Source organism: Octodon degus, unplaced genomic scaffold (assembly GCF_000260255.1).
Source record: "Octodon degus isolate 3935 unplaced genomic scaffold, OctDeg1.0 scaffold00042, whole genome shotgun sequence".
NCBI classification, from domain to species: Eukaryota; Metazoa; Chordata; class Mammalia; order Rodentia; family Octodontidae; genus Octodon; species Octodon degus.
In genome coordinates this window covers 6,170,110-6,192,923 of record NW_004524618.1, presented here as the reverse complement: position 1 = coordinate 6,192,923, position 22,814 = coordinate 6,170,110, and the positions used below count along the sequence as shown (strand labels likewise).

Sequence of the window (22,814 nt, the reverse complement as noted above, 5' to 3'; positions counted from 1 at the left end):
TTTTGTTAGTTTATTTAGCCTTTAAACTTGTACTGATATTGAGTTCCCCAGAAAAATAGAGCCAATAAGATGGATAGATAGGAATGGAATGGAATGGAATGGAATGGAATGGAATGGAATGGAATGGAATGGAATGGAATGGAATGGAATAGAATGGGATGAGGTGGGGTGGGATGAAATAGAATAGAATAGAATAGAGATTGATAATAGATAGATAGATAGAGAAATAGATAGATAGATAGATAGATAGATAGATAGATAGATAGATAGATAGATAGACAGATAGATAGATAGAATATAGTCTTAGGAATTGTCTTATATAAGAAGTGACAGACGTATCCAAAATCTGCTTGGTTCTCTGGCAGGCTGGAGAGCCGATAAAGCCTACTGCTGCAGACTGAGTTGTGCAGGGTGTCTCCTAGCCAAATTCCTCCCTTCCAAGCAGAGATCAGTCTTTATATGCTATTCAAGCCTTGAACGGATGGGACTGTCCTCTTGCCTATAAGAGAAGACAATTGGCTTCAAATTCTGTCATTATAAATGCTAATCTCTTCCAAAAACACTTTAGCAGAAACACCCAGAATAATGTTTTACTACATAATTGGACAATATGACTCAGCCAAGGTGACACAAAAAATTAACTCCCACTTGTTGCTATATTGACTTTTTTAAATTCTCTGCTTTGTTTAGTGAGGTTCTTTCCAGCAACAAAAAATTTACAGATGATGTCCTTATGCTTAACTTTTACAGTTTTAATGTGGATGATTTCCAAAGTGTGAGGTGTAGATACAATTTATGTTTAACTATCATCCACTTGTATCACCATGATAAACAGGATCAACTGACACACAAGTGTATCCAGGTTGGCTGGGGATGACACTCAGTGGCACAGTGACCTTCCTAGCAAGGATAAGGTTCTGAGGTAAATTTCCAGCATTAATAATAGTAATAGTAGTAGCAATAATAAGAGTAATAATATGAAGATATCTAGGTTGTGATCTGGCTTTATGGAATAGGTAGCAAAAGGAATTTTATCAAAGTGATTAAGAATTTGTAGCTGCTCAGGAACATTATTCTATTCAAGCAAGCCCAAGAGTCCTTACACCCAGGGGACAAGCAGAACAGAGAGGGTTACATGATGTCAGACTCAGAAACTGAAGGCCTACACTTTGAGAAGACCATCGCCCAACAAACACAGCAACCCGCAGAAGCTGTACAGGCCGCAGTGGATTCCTACCACAGGAGCACTGCCCTGCAGGCGGTTGATGCAGACTGACCTCCAGGACTGAAGAGAATTCAGGCCCATTAGGGTAAGCCATGAGCTTGTAGGAATTTTCACAGAAGGAGGAGGAAGCTAATACCATTTGATGAACAAATCATCATTTTCCTACTGATTCAATATTCTGCATTTATTATGGCTGATTCAGGAATAAAATTTAGTAAATGACACACTTACATATTTTAGTCTTAACTCATGTTCCCTTGTAGCTTTAAACTGTGCTCCTATAAGTGCTTGCTTAGGTAAGTGCAGGGGTCAGGGCGCTATCACCAGCACCGCGTGCAGTGCTGGCCCCACGCCTGGGCCCACTGAGCGGCCGATGGAGTCTGGGCATGGTAGTGTAGCCTGTAATCCCAGCACTAGGGTGGCAGAAGTCAGGAGGATCACCACAAGTCTGAGCTGTGTAGCGAGACACTGCACAAAAAATAAAAAATAAAATGTTCCCTTATAGATTGAAATACATGCCGTAAGCCTAATTAGGAGGTTTTCTGCATCAAATGAGGAAGCAAGTAGGTACTTGAATTTTTGATTAGACAATCAGTTTTATACTAAGGAAAACTTCATATTATTTTCTGTTTTCAAAAAACAAAGCCTGAACACCAATTTGCACATTTCTCATCTGTTTAAGAGGAAGTACCATTTTGCCTATCGCACTGAGGCAAAGCCTGAGAAAAAGCAGAGTGTGCCTTCCTCAGCTGCCGCCTGGTTCAAGATGCCACACTTCCCATAAGGGTCAGTACAGTAGATTCTTAATCTTTTTTTTCACATTTTCTATCCCCTTCCAATCCATTCCCTATGCAAATTCTAAAACTTTCTGATGGTATTCTAGACCTCATGCTATCATAATAAGTCCCCAGAACTGCTTAGCTTTTTATTGGTATATTGGAATACTCATGACAACCTTTATACAATGCACTCAGACTAAAGGTCATTTAAATAAATAATGCCAGAAAGGAAGTGGCTACCTTTAAAGACAATCTTCAGGGCTTCAGGCTCTCATTTCATTCACTGGATTCAGTATCTTCAGATTAGTAATTTTTGATTATTATGTCCCAATTCTGGTTGATCCATATTGACAAAAGATTGAATATTAGGAGAAATTTCACATAGGACAGTAAGACAAAGTCATTTAAGTCTGTTCCTGTATTTGTTTTCTCATAAAATTTTTCATAAATAACATCACTTCTCAAGAATGCAACAGGCTTGAAGTTGAGCAATGCAGAATGAAAGGCCCATCATAGAGCTCAGCTTACCCTGACGTGGAGGGCATATGTATTTGGGTGAAAGGCACCCTCACTGAAGGATAACAGAACTGCATATTGCATACAACAGCCCTCATCATTAGACTTTGCAAATGTCCAGGGCTTCAGTGCTTTCAGGAACATAATGAGCAGTTCTCCTAAATGACACTGAACTCATTTCTGATCTGTACTTATTGTGAAGTCATTTAAAGATCAAAATTGGATCTTCTAATAAACTTGCATTTCTAAGGAACTTGGTGCGTAGATGACCTCATATTAATTCGGGGAAGGGCTATTGGAGCACAAGAGGGAAATGAGCCTATGAGACAGTACCGTGTTACCTTTATAAGTAAAAATATAATTTGGCATTTTTCACAATTTGAACAGAGTGAACACATAAGAAATCCTTTTAATCTGAGTTTCTCTGAATTCTACTACTCACTAAAATCTCTTTGAAGAGCAACTATTTTCAGCTTAAGATAGAAATAAGAACTTCGTATGACTTCCAAGCTCCAACCAACAGGATTCAAGGTTTTGAAACATACATGCCACACAAATGTCCACCTGAAACTGTATTAAAAATATGTGTCAATACTTTCTCTTCTTTTTTGTTTTAAAATTCAAAAGTGAAATTGCAAATATACGAATGAAAAGACTTTTATTTTTCCTTTTAAAATTTCATCTGGTAACTAGGTTGCACGTCAGTCCAAGGCTTGAACACCATATCACTTTCTAATGGTGAATAATGTTGGCTCTAAATTTAGCTTCTGATAGCAGCACATTCCCTGCTGTTCCATGAATGAAATTCAATTGTATTTCTGGGAACATGATGATAAAATGAAGGAATAATGATCAGTGACTGATGAATTTATTTTATTGGAAAGGGTTTGTTCCACTTAGGTTTAGATAGTCGGCATCTCCTCTGCTAAAAGCATTGGATTTCCATTAGTAACACATTGTATTTGTCTTTAAAACAGATGAGTGCTGTAGACTATCGTAGGCTTAGATGACATTCTTCATCCTAGACGTTATGCTGTGCACTGACTACAATTCATTGCTTCTCTGAAGTGTTTAAGCATACTCCAGATCCCCAGGCCTTGCCTTTCTTGTGCCAAAAAGGATGGCCCCAGCACACAGTGTGCCTCTGCAGCCTTAGAAGACAGAATCTTGAGTCTTATTCCTCTTTTATTTCCCAGAAAAAAATTCTTATCTGTTGTTCAGAATGTTTTATGGTGTAATAGAATTCAATGAAGGATATTTTATGCTTATATAATTTTGCTTCAGAACAAGAACAAATGATTCATCTGTGCGTGAAGTTAATTTTTCAAAGGCACACTTCATCCTAATACCAAATTTAAAATGCTCTTTGAGAAGCCTCTTGAAAGTGAAAAAATCATAAATCAAAGACCCTTGAGTACATGAGGTTTATCTTGGAGCTCTGAGGAGATTTTACTAACAAGGAAAAGTTATGGTTCTCAAGAAACAGTCTCTTAAAGACAGCCCTAAGGAGGGTATAATTCACGATGGGTCAGGTACAGGAAAGAAACTAACTGGCTAAAATATGCATAAAGGTGATGCATGTTCATCTTCATATAGAAAGGCTTTTCAGAGCAAGTACCAGCTGAGGAAGGAGTGTGTCATCCCTGCAGATTAGGGACGGCAGCACCCATTAAGCCACTTTAGAATGAAAGCAGCTCTAGAGTGGCATCTGCAGTAAGCACTGGGGACATGTGTTTGGGTTGTGGCATGAGGAAAACTGTGATCACTCAACAGTCTCTTTGCACCAGGACAACTGAATCCCCAAAGCCAACTAGATTCACCTCACTGGCCAGACTCATGCAGGACAGAGGACTTTCAGTCTACCAACTGGCTTAATGCACACTCCATATGGAAGTTCCTGGGAAGCTTAAACTAGAAGACTAGAATAGCTTCTCAGTGATGGGCGCTGGAGTCTCACCTCTTCCTAACACGTGCACTATTCATAAATCCACTCTTTTGCTCTTTCAGTTGCAACCTGTTGGTCCGTAGCACATAAATAGCACACACGCTTGTAAGAATGCAAGTCATCTCCCCTACACCTGCGCTTCTGAGGTCATCTTCCTGACACAACAAACAAACTCAGCGCATGCTGTTCTTTGTTTAAATCCTGGAGCTCATCACAGTACTTGTCAATATACAATATACAATGTACAGCTTTGTGCATATACATCTTTCCTTTGCCCCAGTAATTGAATAATTGCTCTGTCTGCTTCCATTTTCCCTTTATAATAACTTCCCCAGAACATTTCCTGTCTCTTCCAACTAAGCAAGGTTCCCATAAATAGCACACAGATATGAGAACTAATATATTTCTCTTTTAAATAGGTACGGAAATAATTCCGAATTTTGTATCTGCTACCGAATTTTTCAGTTCCAATGAGGTCAGATACTGTGAATTTTAATTTCTCCTTATACTAGCATCTAGTGTGGTAGCTCACAAACAGATAATAAATTTTGTTCTTTTGTTCAAAAATAAAAGAGTGGAAATCAGTCTGATTTGTGAATACAGGGTTCAGTTTTGGACACTAATTTATTAAAATTACACTATAGAAGGAGTTTTAATACATTTATTTTGAAATAATCCAAGTGAAAGTGGTCAAAGAAATGAACAGATCATTGACAAAAAAAATCTCTCTTCTAAACATTACTTTAAATTCAGACCAACTTTACCAGTAAGACAAGTAAAAAAGCTAAATATAAAATGAAAAATTAATTAATCTCTGAAGGCTTGAAAATTATTACAGGAATTTTTAATCTGCGGGGCCAATACCTGGAAGGGGAAGGAGTTGCAAAGAAACAAACTTGAAGTTCCGAGAAGTTTCCAGGATTGTGGTCATTTCTTAACGTCAATTATGTCTACAATTTTTTAATATTTAAAACAAAGTCAAGAAGCTAAGCAGTTCAATACGTGATCTGACAGAACTTATGAGAGCAAAGACGCGAGAGATCACGACTGAGAACTGAAGTTTGCTGCCGCTTGGGGACGCTGATTCGCTGCGTCCTAGGAAAAGGACTGGAAATTGACAGATTTGTCAAGAGTTGAAGACAAGCTTCAAAATATTTCAAATCCTTACTAGATGAAGATTATTGGTCTCTGGAGTAGCTACCCAGACAGAAGCAAGTTAAATTATTGTAGATTATGTTTGCAATTTTTCATGCAAAATGTCCTGTTCTCAATAAAAGTAATCACACACCCAAGAAAATAAAATTTGAAGCTTGATCGGTAGCGGGAGCGGAGAGCGGACCCCAGAGAGCCCCGAGCAGCCCCAAGGCAGCCGGCCTGGTCACCCCGCACCGGGAGGAACCGCAGCTGCGCAGCCGGCCGCAGTCACCGCCGGGGCAACCGCGAGCAGCGAGGCGAGGCCGGCAGCCGACCACCGCCCATGGGCGGCGGGGACAAGAAGGGCACCGCGAGGAAGGCTTGGCAACAGCAAAATGGTTTAATGTAAGAAACGGATATGGCTTCATCAACAGGAATGACACCCAGGAAGATGCGTTTGTGCAGCAGACTGCCCTAAAGAGGAATAACGCCAGGAAGGACCTTCGCGGTGTAGGAGGGGGAGAGACCGCGGAGCTCGGTGTTGAAGCAGAAAAGGGTGCGCAGGCAGCAGGTGTTCCAGCCCTGGTGGAGCTCCAGCTCCAGGCAGCAATTACCGCAGACCGTAACCAGCATAGACGCCATGCACGTCGAGGGGCTCCTCCACGCAACCACCAGCAGGATTACCAGAAGAGTGAGAGTGGGGAAAGAATGAGGGGTCGAGGGCGCGCCCGAGGGCCAGGCCCAGCCACCCCCGGGTGCCCACCTCGCTACACGCGGACACCCCGCGGGCGTCGGCCACAGTACCCCAACCTCCTGTGCGAGGAGAAGGGATGGAGGGGCTGATAGCCAGGGTGCAGGAGAGCAAGGTAGACAAGGGAGACAGAACACGGATTGAGGTTGTAGGCCACGATTCCGCAGGAGACCTCCTCGCCAAAGACAGCCTAGAGAGGCTGGCCATGAAGAAGATAAGGAAAACCAAGGAGATGAGTCCCAAGGTCAGCAGCCACCTCAACGTGGTACCTTCGCAACTTCAATTACCGACGCAGACGCCCAGAAAACCCTAAACCACAAGATGGCAAAGAGACAAAAGCAAACTTAGGTTGTTACCCCTCCAGAAGAGAAGCTTATTGTTATTACCATACAACCTAGGCTGTTAAGCTTAACCTCACTATCTGTCTGCATATGAAACATCTTAGGCATAACATGGAACAGGTATTTTTCAGCAAGTATTGATATGTTGAACTTTAAGTCCCTACAGAATATGATAAAAAAACATTTAAAAATTAGAATACATTTTTAAAATAGGCATAAAGAATTATATAATTTTTATGTTTACACATAAGTCCAGAAATCTCACCATATACAACCTTGAAGCAGGACAGACCCACAACATTCCTTTTCCTGTCTCCTGCCTTCATTCACCACCCCCTTCTTTTTGAACAATTATCTACCCAAGAGACAGCACGGCAGCAACTGGTATGTCAAGACAAGCAGCCCATATTCAGAAGACCAGAATGACCGATACTCCATGCATGAACCTACTATTACAGATTACCATCTGCAGTACAGTTGCTTAGTTCACAGGTGTCAGTGTACATAGTTAGTCAGGGTGAGAATCTTTCCAATTAACTGCTAGATTCAAAAATCTTCTGGAGATTCTCAGGATCATTGCCTTGCCCATCTTCTACATATAACTGTATGGCTTGTCACTGTCATGTTTCCTAGGTCTTCTCCTTTCCCTCTCTTAATTAGTTTTTCCTTGAGTTCCTGCTTTCCTTTTACTTGTATTATACCTTTCTATTTGTATTTCTTCTTTTGAGTTCTTTTTTGCCCATAATTGTATTGAGAAACAAATAGCAATGAGACAGTTTCAAAACAAATTGGTAGGACAGTTTCAATAATTCACACATTGCATACATTCTTCCTTGTGGTTAATTGCTGTACAAGATGCGGACATGATATCCTATTTACAAACACCATTAGAACAAATCGCTCTATTTCTTTTGAGTTCTGATACTAGGGAAACTAGATGATATTTACACAGGTGTGTCTGGCTTATTTCACTTACGAATATATGTTCAAGTGGCTTCCACTTCAATATATAGGCTTTGAGTTTATCATTCTTTATAGCTGAATAATACTCTGTTGTGTAAAAATACCACATCTTGTCATCCATTCCTCGGGAAAGCAGCAAATCCACCACCTGAGAATTGGTCCATTCCCGAGGCGAAGCAGGGCGGGGCCGAGTAAACGCTGGCTTAACATCCCTACCATCATCAGGTTTAGTCATCCTTCCAGCAACAAGAAATGAACAAAAGATTGGAACTGAAGACCTGAAGTGCTTGCTTTTTGCCCGTTGACCAGATAACTAGAACTATCTGCATTGTCTACACAGCATGGGGTTTTTATCATTTTTACCTAAAGACATGTGTTTTTGGTAATGACAAACGTGTTTCTTTAAAAAACCTGGCTTTTCTCAATACACCTTTAAAGGTTTTTTAAATTGTTTCATATCTGGTCAAGTCAAGATTTTTAAGAACTTCATTTTTAATTTGTAACAAAAGTTTGCAACTTGATTTTTTCAAAAAGTCAGGATGCTGCAAACACCTGTGAATAAAGGTCTTAAATAATAATAAAAATTAAAAAAGAAAAAAAGAAAAGAAAATTGGACTGAAAACCAAGACAAAAAATTGAATCAGGCTCAGAAGGGGCTCAAACAATGGAATTATCAGATCTATTCTTTAAAATACTTACTGCTAATATTTTTATGATATTAAATGATAAAGTAGGAAAATTAGGCATGAGTCCATGAATTATTAAAGTGTGCAGTGTTTGCTCCTAGAAGTAAAATTCAAAAGGAGAAAAAAAAGCATGAAAAGTTGCTTATTTGTCACAGTAGACGTTAAATATGAATTGAAGTAATAAATCTTATTTCTCTTCCAATTAGCAAAGTGTTCCACTTTTTCTAACAGGACTACAAAAGAAAAAGTAATTTTAAATGTTCTTGATATGAATGTTCATGGTATGAATTGTTACAACATTACAGAAAATGATCTAATATCTCTTTCTGTCAAAGTTACACGCGTCTGGCATAACATTACCATAGTTATTTCTTTAAATGTGAAACTTTGATGTCAATGTTCTGAATAGTTGAAGTGAAATATACTTTGAAAAGACTACATGTTTAGTACTGGATTTTTCAATTTTATTTTTGAAGTTTATAATATATGTATGGTTGAATCTGCTGATGCAAAACTCAGGGAGGTGCTGGGCTAATGACACTGGAGCCTTTTATTAATCTGGCTGGCTTCACTTCACGAACACACACTGGGCAGCGCACATGCCCACACACATACACACAAACCTTCTCTTTTCTCAAATAGATAACTTTACTTTCGTTGAAACATCTACCCAATTCCTCATGCTCATGCTATGAAACATATTTCCATTCTGAATGTGGAAAATAAATTGTAACTGGATTAAGCTACACATGTTTTGACATCATCTTATCTTTCTCAAGTAAGTCATTGACCAAAGTATAAAAAAAGAGATTTTCCTTGGGCTTCTGGCCAAGATAAGAAAAAGAGAGGCCTGACATCATTCTCCTGCCAGTTGCATGTATCATTTGGACCATATCAGCATTTTGAGACCAGAAGTGGGGTTAGGTTTATACAGAGAAGACACCAGGAGAAAGAATGTAAGAACTATCTGAGGCAGAAGTGAAATCACATTCTCTCTTGGTTAATTGCTATCTGTAAGAATCTATTATTCTGTAATGACCCACTACTTTAGGATCTTCTGTCCAAGCCTCCTTATGAATGCATGTTTATATGCCTGTATTTTAAGGTAATTTGTATGTCTTATACAGATGTGGGAGAAATGTAAGGGACTCTATCAAACTACCAACTTTGGTTTGTGGAAGAACAAAAATTTATGGGTATATTAATACTGAGGGTAAGTAAGTTAGACCCAGAAAAAGGAAAAACAGAAGAGAAAGAATGAAGGAAAACTGCACTAAAATAATCATACATACAGGTATGTATAACTATTTTGAAATTAAATAATGCAGTCTTAACGTGTTTGAGGTTATTTACAATTTGTTTTTATATTTTATTGTTATACTTGACACTATAGGTAAATATGTATGTATAATTATTTTGAAACCCATGAATGCTATCTCAAGTTGGTTTTATGTTAGGTTATTTAAATTTTATTTTTATATTTTACTATTATATTTGATATTATAGGTAAATATATGATCTATTCTATTTTTCTTTCCCACGGGTGCCAGGAATCAAACTCAGGACCTCACTCTAGCCAGGCGGTCACTGCAGGCCTGAGCTAAATCCCTGACCATGATGTATACATAAGGAGTAACAGTACAAATCCTACTTCACGAGTGGGTTAATTATTTTGTATTTTTCTAATAGTTATTAGCACATGTGTGCAGGACGCAGTGCGCACCGCCACCATAAGGAGCAGGCTGTGCACATGACACATAACTCCTCTGTCCTTCCCTCCCCTCCGTCCCATCGCATTTTCTTCACCTTTGGATCTGCTTCTTTTTGCCAAACATCAGCCATTCTGTTTCCTATTATTTATCTCTGACCTTGCTATTTAAATTATTTTTACACTGATACAAATAATTGTAAAACCATGTGGCATTTAACCTGTATGTTGGGCTTATTTCACTTAACATTGCTGTCTCAGGAGCATGACTTTTCCTACAAGTGACTCAAACATATCCTTTTTATGGCAGAGTAGTATTCCACTGTGCATAACTGCCATGGTACACCTTAGGATACGTGACCTTTACACTCACCTTGGGGACCAAGCACGCTTGCTGAGCGTAGCTTCATCCTTTATATTGTCTTTCCTTGCCCCACTCACCTCCTTCCCTGTGTCTTCATGCCCCAACTCCCTGTTTTCATGATTATTATTGTTATACTTAACTCATGTCTGCAACATATAAAGATTATATTCGTTGAGGCCCTTGGTATGTGTACATGATATATGTTAAGTCTCCCCTGGAACAGAACCCTGGTCTCCTCTTTGCAAAAGACCTAGTTCAGCTTCCTGTTTCCTTTTTTATCTTTTCTTTTTTTTTTTTTTTTTTTCTGTACTCAGTACAGGGTCTTACTACATAGGTCGGACTCACAGTGATCCTTCCTGTTTTCAGCCTCCCACTCTCAGCCTCAGTTGCCCTCTCAGCACGCCCTGGGGTGGGGCAGCAAGGCACGCGGGGATCAAACCCTGGCCGCTGTGCTCTGGAAGGCCCTCCTATTTCCTTTTATCAAATTTTTATTTTGCTGTTTGTATTTTAGATCACTCAAAATGTCATATGGTATTAATGCTTGTGTCTCTGAATTACTTCACTTAATATTGTATATTCAAAATGCATCCATTTTCCCACAAGTGTCTCAATTTTATCCTTGTTTATGGCTAAGTAGCACTCCATTTTGGCTGCCCCATTTTCTTTATCCATTTGTCTTCCAATGAACATATAGGCTGCTTCCATGTTTTATTAATTATGCTGCAATAAACTTTGATATGCATGTAGCTCTGAAATATGATGTCTTTATTTAGAAAGGGAAAATCTGAATCTAATGGTCTTTCTGGTTTTTTTTTTTTTTTTTTTAATTGTCTTTTTGCAGCAGGGTCTTGCTATGCAGTTCAGGCTGGACTTGTGCTCACTCTGCAGCCCAGACTGGACTCGAACTCACAATGATTCTCCTGCCTCACCCTCCCTAGTGCTAGGATTATAGGTGTGTGCCACCATGTCCAGCTATTTTTTTCCAGCTATTTTTGATTTTTGAATAATTTCCGTAATGATTTCTATCATATTGGTAGTATTTTACATATTCCACCGACAATGTAGAAAGGCTCCTATTCCACCAAAGCTTCAACAGTATTTGTTATTATTTGATTTCTTCATGATAGTCACCTTTCTGGAGTGAGACAGCATCTCAGTATTATTTAGAGTTGCATTTCTCTAAAGGTCAGAGATATTAAACATTTTATCTTGTCTTTATTTTGGGCATTTGCAACTCCTCTGGAAAGAGTCTACTCATTTTGCTTGGCAATTTGTTCACTGGGTGTCATGTTTTGGTGAGTCTAAATTTTTAATTTGCTATGTATTCTAGATATAGAATATATAGTATTCTGAGTAATAGCTGACAAATTTATTTTCCACTTGATGTGTTGTCTCTTCCTTCTGTACTTGCTTGCTTTACTGTACATAAGCCTTTAAATTTCTTTTTTTTTTTTTTTTTTTTTTTCTGGGGATGGAACTCAGGTCCTTGGGGGTCTCACTACTAGATCGGACTTGTAGTGATCCTACTGTATTTGAAATGAGCCAAGGTTCAGATTTTTTTTTTTTTTTTTTTTTTTTTTTTTTTTTTTTTTTTTTTTTTTTTTTTGTCCTGGTATTTAATTTATCAACAATGTAGTTCTTCTTTACCGAAGAAAGACTTTGTTTCTTCTTTTTATCATTGAAACTCTATGATTTAAAAGAAATATACTTGAGTTTCAACAGGATAATCCACATTTATCTTTCTCACAATGTAGTATTCTTGAATACTATCTCTAGTTGATTTCACAATGGGCCCTGAAAAGTTTTTTTTTTTATTTTTTTATTAATTTTATTGAGAAATAAGTAGTAATGAGACAGTTTCAAAACAGGTCAGTAGGACACTTTCAAAAATTAATACATTGTATATTGTTGTCTTCGTGGTGGTTATTCATAATGAAGCCTTTAGATTTCTTGCAGTCCCACGTGCTGACTCCTGGTGCTATTTCTTGTGCAATGGGAGATTTGTTTAGAAAATCCTTGCCTTTCCCAATGACTGTGAGAGTTTCATCTATTTTATCATGCAGTAGGTTGTTTCTGTTTTCACATTTAGTTCTTTTTTCCATGCTGATTTGAATTTGATATATAGTTAAAGATACAGGCCCTGCTTCTGTATTCTGCATATGGAGGTCAGTTTTCCCAGTACTATTTGCTTAAGAGACTATCATTGTCCTTCAGTATATGTTTTTGTTTCTTTTGTCAAAAATCAACTGGCTGAATGGGTCTCATAGTCTTTTTCCTATTTTTATTCTTTTTTTTTTTTTTTTTGCCAGCTCAGCCTGTCCTGAGGGCAGGGCTGGCGTAGTATGTGGTGCCAGGAGTTGAACCAGGGTCCCCTGAGCCTGCCTAAGCTTGCCTAAGCAGGCACTTTTCGATTGTTGAGCTATCTTGCTGGCCCCAGGTCTAATATTCTTTCTAGGGACAAAAATCGACTAAGCATATCAATAGATACAGAAAAAGCTTTTGAGAAAAATCCAACCACCATTCATGTTAAAAAAAAAAACAAAAAACTGAAGAAAATAAGTACAGAAGAACATTGTTGCAATCTGATTAAAGCCCATTCATGATAATTCAACAGCCAATACTTAAGAAAATAAGGTAAAACTAAAGGTTTATCCTCTAAAGTCAGAGGCAGGGAAAGGATGCCCACGGCCACTGCTTCTGTCTAATAATACTTGACTCTTAGAGGAATGAGATGAGAGAAAGAAATGAAGCAGTACATGTACGCGCATGATCCACTGCAGAGATGACCTGAAATCTTCCACCAAAGTTCTAGACCTAATAACTAAAGTCAGCAATGTAGCAGGATACAAAATCAACACACAAAAAGAACGGTGTTCCTGTACCCCAATCATGTAATCAGTGAGAAAGAAATTAACAAAAAATTACCACTCTCAGTGACATAAAAGAAAATTAAAGGCGTAGGTATTAACATGACCAAGAAAATGAAAGATGTATACGAAGAAAATGACAGCACTTTGAAAAAAAAGAGATTGAAAAGGTTGTCGGAAAATGGGAAGACATGCTTTGTTACTGGACGGGCAGAAATCATATGGTGAAAATGGGCCTACTTCCAAAACTAGCATGTAGATTTCAGCCCAATCGCAGAACTAGAGAAAACAACCCTAAAATTCATCTGGAACAAGAAGAGACCCAGGATGACAAAAGCAGTCTTGGCGACAAGAGCAAAGCAGGCAGCACCACAGCACTTGGCTCCCAGCTACACTTCAAGGTTACAGTGACAGAAAATGGCATGATATTGGCACAAAAACAGCTCTGCTGATCGATGCAACAAATTTTAAAGTGACCCAAACTGCTTTTGTTGGAAAACCCAAAACCTTTCCCTGTCAAATTGACGTAAAAGTTTGAAGCTGAAAAAACTGCGCAGGATTTTGAAAATGACCAACCTGAAAAGCAAACCTCCAACATTTTTATATTTCTCTTTGACCTGATGCTTCAATTGGGAGATATTTATTCACAAAATAGCAGAAGGACCTTCTGCAAAGACCTGTGGTAAACAAACATGTTAGTTCTTCCCAGATCCATTAAGTAGGGGAGGCCTTTCCTGTTTTTCTTCCTTGGAGTAATAATGCTGTTAGGAAGCAAAACAGAAACTGCAGAACGCCTGCAAGCTGATGAGCCGTGAGTCAAAGAAGAAACAGGGAGAATTTGCTAATTTTTCTGGAATGCATTTAAAGCCCTTTCCATATTAATCTCTGTGATTCATACAGAAAGGAGGCAGGCTGGCAAAGCCTACATGATGGAAAATGATGCCAGTGGCCTTCTGCGAAATCTGATTAGAGCTTTGGTGATTGATTGTTTGCCATTAGTACAGACGGGGAAAGCCTAGAAATTGAACAAAGTAAATCAAGAAAAATCTTTCTAGTTCATAGGGAACACGGATATGATTAAAAAATATTTTAACCAAGATTTCATTTCCAGTAAATATATGTTGCCTTGGAATATGAAGAATTCATTCCAGTGACTCCTTCCTGAATTGCACTTTAATCTTGTCCACAGGAGAGTCCACTCTCTCTGTCACCTTACTCAGGACTCAAGGTTGGTGTGATTTGCTTTGGCAACAGTGCACCAGTCTATTTGTATTCCTGTTTCCCTCCTGCAGCCTCTGAAGAATGTGTGTCCCTCTTACAGAGAATCTTGAAAACAATGACAAACACCAGAGATAAGCAAAGTAAAACATCTGCTGTTTCCAGGGAAATTCCTCTACATTTGCTAAATGTCCCTTGTCACTTTGACATATAAGACAAGCTGCCAGAGATCATTAACTTGAGCTTCAGTACACTGATTACACATTCATACCCCTCCACAACAGCAGGTATCAGGAAAGATAATTAGTAGTATCTTACATCCAGATAGGGGGTACTTCCAAAAGGGTTTAAGCAGATAATTTTCATTATGCTGGGATTTATGTCACCTGGAACATGACAACAATAATTAGCCAGATGAGTTAAATAAAGTGGTGAAGAGAAAAAACAATATCATATCGTGGAATGTAAATAACATACTTAATCTTGTCTTCAAATGTATTGAGCAGCCCAGCAGATCTCTATTAGCTGACCTCTGTGCCAGAGATTCTGAACATTGTGTTATGTCAGAACCACCTTGTTAGCCTTCCTGAGGACTCACTATGACTCAGCACTGTAGAATCAATCTGTACCGAGCACTTGTGTGGTTTGATACTTCAGAGTTCTTAAAGTCGTAGGCTAGGATCCATTACTGATCCTGATAATTCAGCAAAATGTCAAGGATAGAGTAATATTTTCCTTAAACCATTATTTTGAATGAGCAAACATATTAAACTGTACAATTCTTTCTTTCTTTTTCTTTTCTGTTGTTTTGTTTTGTTTGTTTCTTTGTCTTTTTGAATCAGATTTTTACTAGGTAGCTCAGGCTGGCTTCATACTCACTTTGTATCCCAGAATGGCCTCAGACTCACATGGTTTCTTGTGCTTCAGCTTCCATAGTGTTGGGATCCCAGGCATATGCCACCACACCCAGCCCGAACTGCACAATTCTTTCTTAAGTGTAACTCCATCTTTCTCCCATAAAAACTATTAAACACACACACACACACACACACACACACACACACACACACTATATATATGTATTATTGGCTTGCTTTATAGAAATTGAAATTTAAAACTAGAAAGGACTACTAATGTTCTATAAATGCACACCTGAACAGAATCTTAGAGTCATGTTTGTGAGATGATTTGAGAACTTGGAGACATAGAGAGCCACTGAAAGGTGTTAAGAGAAAGAAGGTGAACAGAAAATAGTTGTCCCAGAACAGTCATTCTGCAGATGGACTGACGAGGCCTTCATCTCCCAGAGGCTCCCTGGAGTTCATCAGCGTACAGCTCACGGAGACTTCAGACTCCAGAGGTCATTCTCCCTTAGCTTCTTATTGCCAGGGTAATAAATCAGTATGAGCTTGGTGGCTTACGACAACATAAATGGGTTATCTTAAGAGTTTCAAAGACCAGAGAACAAAAATGGGGTTCACTACGCTAAAATCAAAGTGAACAGGCATTATTTCCTTGACTTTTCCAGCTTTCAGAAGCTGCGAAGCTGCCTAAGTTTAGGCTCATGATCTTGCTCCCTTCTTGGAACACAGCTGTGGTCAGCGTTCTTTTTCACATTAAGTCACTCCTTCTCTGACTCTTCTTTCTTTTGTAATCTGGGACAATGTTCTATCCCAGCATTTTGTATTGGCCTTGTCTGCAAAGCCCCTACTTTCCTATACAAGATCATCTTTTCAGAGTTCCTGCGAGGAGGTCATGAGATCTCTCGGTGGCCGCCTTTATCGCTCAGTTCAAATAGAAACAAAGAAAGTGAAAAAACAATTAAAAGTTTCCCTCGGGAGCATTCCTTTAAGATTGGAGTTGATTAGAACTATTAATCTACAGCAGCACATGAAGGACATGTTTTGAGTCCCAGCAAAAGCCAAATTACTTCTGAGCTAAATCTGTCTGCATGTTTGCTTCATGGTAGAGTTCATGTTGCAGACACCAGAGTGGGCTCACTTCATCACAGATGTCAGCTAATCACCACGGAAGAATGATTTCATGTTGAGCTTGTACAAAAATGCATGCATTTGTAAACCGAGACACAAGGAGCTCCATAGCCTGCTATTTGAAAGGGATGCTCAGAGGCACATGCACATTTCCACTGAGGGTTTGCTTGCACCTTGGACTACCTTGCTTTCTACATAGGTATCTTTGCAGTTCTTTTCAATCAGACTAAAAAATGTACTCTTTCAATCACTTATTGGCAATAGTTCAGTCTCCCAAGCTACAGGATTAGTCTAATACAGGTGACTTTTCCTCTACAGAACTTTCAGGAAGCTATTTTCTTTTCTTTTCTTTTCTTTTTTTTTTTTTTTTTGTAGAACTGGGGATTGAATTCAGACCCTTGCACTTGCCAGGGAAGCACTTATTCTACTGAGCCATCTCCTGGCCACGATATTTTCTTATTTTAATTGTTCATCCGGTTTCCTCTGTGTGCATGCTTATGCAGTCTTACAAAGTCACCCCTTAGTTTTTAAGGGGGTTTGGCTTCAGGATTCACCTCAGATATCAACACTTCCATGTCCTCAAGCCCCTTATGGACAGTGGCATAATCCTTTTACATAACCTATGAATCCTCCCATACACTTTATCTTTAGGTACCATAGTTACTTTCTTGTTGTTGAGACAAAACACCTGAGAACCACAAGTTAAAGGAGGGAAAGCCTTACTTTGGCTCACTGCTTATAGAGGTTTCTGTCCACAGTCAGCTGTTTCCAAGGCAGTGTGGCATGGCAGAGGCAGAGGAGAGACTGGTCATGGTGTGGCCGGCAGGAAACTCTGGCAGGAAACACTTCAAACCATTGAGACAGGATGAGGGAGAACACCTTCCCAGCAACACCAACAATAGCCTCCCTCATCCAAACATCACAGCCAGCTCTACACCTGGTGTCACACGGACACAGGCCAGTATCACCCGCCTGTGATCCAGCCACTCCCCAAAAGCCCACCTAGGAGTGCATAGGGCTTTAGAGGACATCTTGGTAGATGCCATAACAGTAAGTGACTCCTAATGTTTGTTGCCATAGAAACCATTGCTGTATTGGATTGTTGAGGGAATAATGACAAAAATTCTTTGTCTGTACATGCTGAGGACACATCTCTTTTTATGCATTTAAAAAAAAAAATTTGGTGACTTGGATGTGATTGGTGGATGTGGAGACTACAAACAGCCTACTGCATTTACGACTTTCTTATGTTCTTCCCAGCTGCAGATTTAAACTTTCAGTTTTCTCTGAAGGGAATTTTTTTATTTGTTTAGGAATTTCTTTCCAAAGTGTAAAGAAAGAGCTGTCGATGCTCCGGAGTCAGAACTACATTCCAAGGGTCTCTGGGACTCGCCAGCATGAGGCTGAGGACCCCAGCTTGAACTGATTTACAGGCTGGCATCACAAGACCACCGGTAAGTGGGGGATTCTTTGCAGCATCTGTTTTCTGTTGAGATTTCAGCCAAAGGATGTTCTTCACTCAGAACAGAACATTTTACCCACTGTACTTTCTGACATATGGTTTCTTTTCCTTTTTTCCATATTTTTATTGAGAAACAATTAAGACTCAGGACATTCTCAAATGTCCTGAGTCTTAATTGACCTTGGAAAGCTAGGGCCAAAATATTGGTTTTCTTGCGGCCCTCCTTTTTCTCTAATTTTGGTCTGCAAACTTAGGTTGTTAACCATCCAGAAGACAAGCTTATTGTTATTACCATACAACCTAGGCTGTTAAGCTTAACCTCATTATCTGTCTGAATATCAAACATCTTAGGCATAACATGGAACAGGTATTTTTCATCAAGTATTGATATGTTGAACTTTACGTCCCTACAGAATATGATGAAAAAAACATTTAAAAATTAGAATGTATTTTAAAAATAGGCATAACAAATTATATAATTCTTATGTTTACACATAAGTCCAAAAATCTAACCATATACAACCCTGAAGCAGGACAGTCCCACAATATTCCTTTTCCTGTCTCTTGCTTTCATTCACCACATCCTTCTTTTTGAACAACCATCTACCCAAGAGACATCATAGCAGCAACTGGCATGACGTGCAGTTTCTACCCTCCACCTTCCCTGGGTGATTATTCCTTATCCAGAGCCTTCGATCTTGAGATCTAGCTTGAGTTTCTTTGGCTGGTTGGTGTGGTATTTTTCTTTTAGCTTGTTCCTTAAGCTATGAACACTCACCCTCTCTCTGTGAGAGTATGTGTGAGTCCTAATGAAGTATTCATTGTGTAGGTCTTTTCTTCAAGAAATAGCATGAAGTGCGTATGCAGTACATAGTGAGTAATAGAATGTAAGGAAGACCAGCGATTGGATGGAAAGAAGAAATGAGGAATTTGATATTGTCTATTTTGTGTTTTGGTGCCACTCAATTGTTTATTTATGTCTCTTATTTTGACTTTTTGCATGTAAATACAAATATAACAAAGTAACTTAAAGGGAAGAGAGAATACAACAGGTAAAACACTTATCAAATACTTTATAACATGTTACATGTATTATGTGGCCATCTTCCTTAATTTAATCTTCATAGTTATCATGTAAAGGTTCATTGAAAAAGAAATTGAAGCTAAGTAAGTTCAGGTCATTCTCCCATCAGTCAGCATCCCTGGGTCAAGGACTGAAGCCTCAGGATGAGCTGTACACATTTCTGCAGGGGCTCTGGAAGCTTGGCTTAGTTTTCCAAATCTCATCCCTTGCCAAAGCCAAATACTCACTCAACTTTTGATGCATAAATACATCAAATACGTAACCATTAGAAAAGATGATTTCAATGACATTTATATACTACTATGCTTTCACAGTCCTTCTGCTATCACCTCCATTTCCATCACTGTAGCTGATAAGAGCCCAGATGCTAGATGCTTGTCTTGGCTTCAGTTACAGCTCTACCAAACACCATTTGTACGTTTGTAGTCAGTTTACTTCTTCTGTGTGTCTGCCTTCTTCTGTCTCCATCACTACACTTGCAAGGTCATGATGGTGAGTCAGTTCACTCACCCACATCCTAAACCCAACAGCAGCCAACGTTCATGGATCACTGACCACTCGGGTGCTACCAGCCACGTCACAACATGTGGTGGGGTATTGATGGCTATCAGTCTTGTGTTTAATGGAAGGGGTGTGACTGTTTTTTTTTTTTTTTATTGAAGAAGACATTGAACCTTAAAATACCAAACTGTCCCCTAAAGTCTCCAACTTTTAGAGCTGACAGCCAGAGCTGCGTGATTCCAACAGTTTCAGTTATTGAAACTATGCTAAAGGTATTTGCCTCTTTCTGGTCTACTGTGGGTTGGCTTTTGTGTACCTATTTGTGTGCGTGTGTGCGTGTGTGCGTGTGTGTATGCGCAGCGCATATTTCAATATATGTATGTGTGTAAATCCCATTTGTCATATTCTTCATTGTCATAATTAGGTGATTATGTAGCTACACTCAGCTGGTATCCTCCTGGCTCTACTACTTTATTGGAGACTAATGTGAAGTATGAGAGCTGCCGAACTGAGGACGCAGTTGAATGTGGTCCTTTCTTTTCTTGATTCTCATTCTTTTGGTCTAGAGTAATGGTTAAACACACACACACACACACACACACACACACACACACGTTCACTTGTGTGCACAGAACAGCACAATGTAGAGCTGTGTAAAGAGACGCTGTACCAAACACACTAAAGAGAGAGCGAGAGAAAACACCACCCCACCAATACTACTAAAGAACTTGGATGTGTATATGGAAAATGTGAATCCTTTTCCTGCTAGTGATTTCTAAACAAAAATTTGAGGGCCAGCCAAATAGCTCGGCGATTAAAGTGCCTGTAAACCGGGAATTCTCTGGTTTTAAGTTCTCCTTTGTATGATGTAGGGGCAACAACTGCCTGTGTGGCTGAAACCCTCATTATAGCCTTGAAATAAACAAATTTTTATTCTAATTTTAACACATGAGCAATGAGGGGATATTCAAAGGAAAGATGATTGGGATTGAAAACCCATCCACAGTGCACTGTATCACTTCCTCTGGCAACAGCTAAAACATCTCTGGGTAATTTTGTTAAAGGAGTGCTGAGGATTAGAACTTTGGTATCATATCGACCTTAGCTATGAATAGCTCCTTCACCTGTAGCTGTATTAACCTGAGTGTACGTCACACTCTCATGCTTCCCACACACAGACATCATAACAATTTTGCATTTAGAAGCCGGCTGTGTGCAGTAAAAGTGCCACTGTGCCATGCTATTAAAATCGTGAGACTTGCTAGGTCCTCTTAAATAGCTGCTGTCCTGCTATTATTAGTGAAGAGGATTTCTCTTTGGCTGTAGGAAGTGGAGCTCCATTCTGCAGAAATATGAAAAAGAAATGTAATCATCTTGGGAGGAAATGGAATTCTGTAAACAAGACAATGATCAATAATATGATTTGTGAGTCTGTATCCTTGCACCCTAAGTTCTCTTAGCTTAGTTTACTGTTTGTTTTGCCAAATGATCTTTTTGAAACTTACAAGAAAGACAAGGAAAAACATGGTCTGATTATTATTAGCTAGCTATATCGGGGTAATTATTGAATATTTTGTTTCAAATAGCAGGATGGGATAGCTTAGTCATGTCTCACTGTGATGCTATGCTTTTATTTAAATGTACTGAACCTAGGACATCCTGTCAGGAAAACGTACAGCCGTCTTTTTTTCCTATGTGACTTTGTGATTCATTTGCTTCTCCCAACAGAGAGTGTACCAGGGCAGCAGAGATAGCTCAGCGGACCAAGCACCTCCTTAGGCGAGCTCAGAGACCAGGATTGAATCTGTGACATCACATGCCGCACCAGCCCCACCCCCAGGTATGCTGAGCCAGCCATGGAGACCAGGGTGTGGTGATGCACGCCTATAATCCCACTGCTGCTGTGGCTGAAAACAGGAGGATTGCTATGAGTCTGAGCTTTGTAATGAGACCCTGTACCAAACACACTAAAGAGAGAGAGTGAGAGAAAGCATCACCCCACTAGTACTACTAAAGAGCTTGAACGAGTATATGGAAAATGTTGACCCTTTTCCCACTAGTGATTCATAAACAAAAAAATTGTTATAGAGATTAGATATGAATGCCTCTATTCATTCAATACTTCATTCATAAAACATTTATTGACTCCTTCTCTGTGCTCTTTCCCATAACTCCAATATTGTCCTCTTGGGGGAATCTGTCTTTCTTGCCCTCATTCATCACAGGATATGTTTGCCATTGCCTACCAAATTCTTGGTATGTATTTGGCAGTGTAAAGCTCACTTTGGTATCACTACTACAAACATCTGTGAAAAAAATCTTAGCAAAGCATGATACAAAACGAGATACTGCTTTTGTCCTGCCAATGCTATAGAGAATTTTTGATGTGTGTATTTGAACATGTTCTCATGTTTGTGTATATATATGATTACTTTCCATTATATCCAATTTATTAAACCACATGGTCTGTACTGCTGTCTGTGCTGAGACTCGCCCGCACTATTTGACTGCTTCTGCTCTACAAATATTATGTTCTTTAACCTTTGTTTTTCCTGACTCTTTGTTTCCGTTCTGCATTCTGCGCTCTCTCCTTAGGAGATTTCAGTCTCATGACTTTAAGTACTATGTGATTTCTGATCACACCCCATTTGACTCTGCCCTGATCTCACTTTTGAGTCCTGTACATGAAAACCTACTGCATTGGTGACATTTTCTACTGAATGGTGAGCAGGAGTCATGAGAGTAGGATGCCCCAGGAGGACTCTGGCACGTGTTTCTCAGATAGTCCTCGGGAATTTTCTCACAAAATTTTCCTTTCCATGCAATTCCAGGTACCATGCTGCAAAGAAATTTTCATGCTTAAAAAAAAAAGTCTTCCTTGATCCTACTCTTCCCTTCCTACCTTACAGAGAACTAAAAATTATACAATCTTCATTTTGGAAACATCTACAACCCTAATGCAGGGAGTCCCCACCATGATCCTGCCTGACAGCCTGCCTGCCCCTAGCTGTGCAGAGGTCAGGTCCGCTCTTCCTGTTGTTGCACCAGCCCTTGTCACCTCAGCTCTGCACACAGTACCCAGGATGACACGCTGAGAATACACAGCTGAACATGTAGGAATTATTCTGTGATCTGCAGCTGCAGAATGAGGTCCTCACTGTGAGGCACAGACCCTCCCTGAGAGGGCGTGGGTCCCTTCCTTGGCCTTACCTGGCACTGTCCTTCTCAGCCCTACAGCTTTGTTTTCTTTTTTTTAATTAAAATACATTTTAAAATAGG

General features: G+C 39.3%; 1 pseudogene; it reads left to right on the top strand.

The window, feature by feature from the left end:
* The first annotated feature begins 3,988 nt into the window (after nt 1-3,988).
* LOC101579551 lies at nt 3,989-7,849 on the top strand (annotated as a pseudogene).
* The last annotated feature ends 14,965 nt before the right edge of the window (nt 7,850-22,814 follow it).